Here is a 3,337-nt window from a genome sequence, read left to right as displayed (position 1 = left end):
ATCCCTTCAGTCCCCACTGCCAATGGCCGGTAAAGGTTGCTTTGAGTGTGGAGATTTGGGTCAATGGGAGAAGATAGGGTCGTGACTCGTGAGACCTAGGCAACCTAGTACTCTGATACCAACTTGTCATGACCCGGAATTCTCACCTTGGGGACCATGATGAAGCCTGATGAATATAAAATATTTACTTATTATATACTTTAAATATCCTACTTTAAATAATATACTTAAATTATATTTCGAATTTTGCCTCTTTCTAACTATTTTTGCAAGAAAAAAATTTATAAATAACAGAATGAAAAGACAGAATACTCGATGAAAGTCTTCTATGGCAAGCACAAGAATTGAAATGACAAATGGAAATCTATGATTGAAGTTTCGACGTATCCAAGCTCCTATCTCAGACACATCCAAGCTCCTATCTTTGGACACATCCAAGATCATATCCATAGACGTGTCCAAGATCATATCTTCAGACGTGTCCAAGATCATATCCTCATACGCGTCCAAGCTCATATCTTCAGACGTGTCCAAGCTCTTAATCTTGGACACGTCTAATCATTTTATGCCTGCGAGACTTTTCTATAAATAGAATGCAAATTTGGCATCAAAAAGGAAAAAAGAGTGAACTACTTTTCTATAAACTTTGGTCTTAACTTTTTTTTTTAAACTATTTTATTTTCTTCTTGTTAGTTTTTGGATTTTCTAAGAGTATTAGCAATATTCTGGAATTATTTTTTGTTGGAGATTTAAATACTCCATAATGGAGTAATCTCATTTGTTGGGATAGTTGACAAAACTTGATAAATTTTTTTATAATATTATTTCAGTTTTAATACATCTTTGGCTTGAAGTTTTCTTTGTATAATTCATACTGTGCAAAAATAATGGTTTCTAATTAATCATTATTATCACTTTATTTATTTTATTTAAGTTATTCTTATATTAATTTTATAATTCTCGCGGAGCAAAATTAATATATAATAACCAATGAATAAAATAGTAGAGTGAGAATAATTTTTTGTAAAACTCTTATTTCAAATTTGTAATCTTATTTGTCTCAGTTTTAATTCTCACGGAGGAATTGTTGTAGGCAAGATTACTGATTTTTAGTAAAAATATTCTCACGAAGTTTTTACTACCTTTTAGCACAATTCAAGCAAGAAATTATTTCGGTTTGATCGTCACTAGTTTTTACTCAATTAATTACATAACCTCACGGAGTGCTATTAATTGACTTTTTCTTAGTGAGTAAATATAATTTATTAGCAATACGCAATTATTCTTTAGAAAAATACATGTAGAAATTAAGATTTTATTGTAATAATATTATCAAGTGAATTCAACGATTCTCAACTCTTTTTAAATTATAAATCTTTCGGAAATTGTTTGCTTAACTTTAATTAATTAACAAGTTTTAAAACTCACCTTTCATCAATTTGGTTCTCTCAAATAGTAGTAAAAATATTAAAAGTTTGTAGCCTAGATTAACCAATCTCTGTGGGACGATATCATAAACTATACTAGAATTTGATTGAGTACGAGCAGAAAAATCTTATGCACATTGGTCTCGTCAAATTTTTGGCGTCGTTGCCGAGGATTGGCATACATCTACTTCAGATTAAATATTGTGTTACTAATTTGAGAATTTATTATTATTATTATTTCTATCAGTATTTTCACTGTCTACTGTTAAGTATTTCTTTCTACTACTTCTATCATTAGTTTTCCTTTAGTATATTTAGTATAATACTATTAGTACGTTTATCTACAAATATTATTCTAACTTTATTTCTAATTTTACTAGTACTACCTTTACTTATACTTAATATATATTATCGTACCTTTTTTTCACTAACTATTTTTGTTCTTTTGAAAATTTCTTTAGTTATTTTATTAACTACTAGTACTGCTTTAGAAATTAGTGCTATTTTATTATTAATTTTCTTCTATCGAAAATTTTAGGTAGGTTATGACCCGCTCATCTATAAAAAAGTTGGTTAGTTCTGATCCAGAAATTGAAAAATCTCTTCGATTGTGCAGGAAATGACAAATAACATCTTCTCAAAGTATAACTCGTGAAGGAATGGAGAATCAAGAAGTAGAAGACATTTAACCACCAGTCCATGTGGAGGATCAGTTTGATGAAGTAGCATCAAGGCCAGCAAACAGAATCCTAAGGGATTATGCTAGACCTGATCGCTTCAACTGTGAATCTAGTGTCAGAAAACCTCTAGTGGCAGCCCACAACTTTGAAATCAGGACTGGCATGATTCAAACGATTCAACAGTCTTGCATCTTCACTGGAGACGCAAGTGAAGATCTACACAGGCATTTAATTGACTTTTTGAAACTTGTTAAAACAGCTAAGTATAATGGAGTACCTCCTGAAGCTATCAAGATAAGGCTATTTCCTTTCTCTTTAAAAGGAAATGCCAAGACTTGGTTGTGAAGTTTGCCACAAGGTTCCATCACCACACGAGATCAAATGACTCAGAAATTTTTAAACAAATATTTTTCCCCAGTTAAAATCACAAAGTTAAGACAAAACATCTCTAATTTCTTGCAGATTGACACCGAGTCAGTTTATCAAGCTTGGGAAAGATTAAAAGCAATGTTAAAAAATGCCCACACCATGATATTCCTGAACATATGCAATTGTATATTTTTTATCACGAGTTAAAATCCTCTTCTAGAAATGTGATTGATGCAGCTGCAAGAGGTTCTGTAAAGGGAAAAAACCACGGAGGCAACATTGCAATTGTTGAACGAAATTTCTGAGAATGCCATCCAATGGCCATCTGAGCGTGTAATCATCAAGTAGACTTCTACGGTAAATCAGATTGATGCTTTAAATACACTAACGCAATAAATTATTTCTTTGTCACAAAAGTTTTTTCAGGTGAATACACAACAACCAAATCAATCTGAGGCTTGTGACATGTGTGGAGGAAACCATCTGAACCATGAATGTCAAGAAAACAATCATAATAACGAACAGGTCCAATCTGTCGTTTATAAACCGTACCCTTTTGGAGTCCAATGGCATAAAAGCATCCAGGATTCAATGGAGCAATCAACATGGTGCAGAGAACTCTCAAAACTACCAAAAGAAACAGGTACAGAGTCCACCCGGATATCAAAATCAAAATCGTGGACAACAAAATTTCAGGCCTCATCAGCAAACAACTCCATATCAGCAAAGGCCTCAACAAGGCCATCCAAGTCTTGATGACCTTTTGTACAAGTACATTAAGGTTACTGATGAAAAAATGGAGAGCCAAAATTCAGCTCTAAAAAATCTTGAAATTCATTTAAGCCAATTGGCCACTCTTGT

The 3,337-nt window shown here is 32.4% G+C and overlaps 1 non-coding gene across 1 annotated transcript; it reads right to left on the bottom strand.

The window, feature by feature from the left end:
- Positions 1 to 2,536: 2,536 nt before the first annotated feature.
- Positions 2,537 to 2,642, bottom strand: LOC142165130 (small nucleolar RNA R71). Its single transcript, XR_012696096.1, has one exon. It is a non-coding gene; the product is annotated as a small nucleolar RNA R71 (small nucleolar RNA).
- Positions 2,643 to 3,337: the final 695 nt, after the last annotated feature.

Source organism: Nicotiana tabacum, chromosome 1 (assembly GCF_000715075.1).
Source record: "Nicotiana tabacum cultivar K326 chromosome 1, ASM71507v2, whole genome shotgun sequence".
Classification (NCBI taxonomy): domain Eukaryota; kingdom Viridiplantae; phylum Streptophyta; class Magnoliopsida; order Solanales; family Solanaceae; genus Nicotiana; species Nicotiana tabacum.
This window is presented reverse-complemented; position numbering and strand designations above follow the sequence as displayed.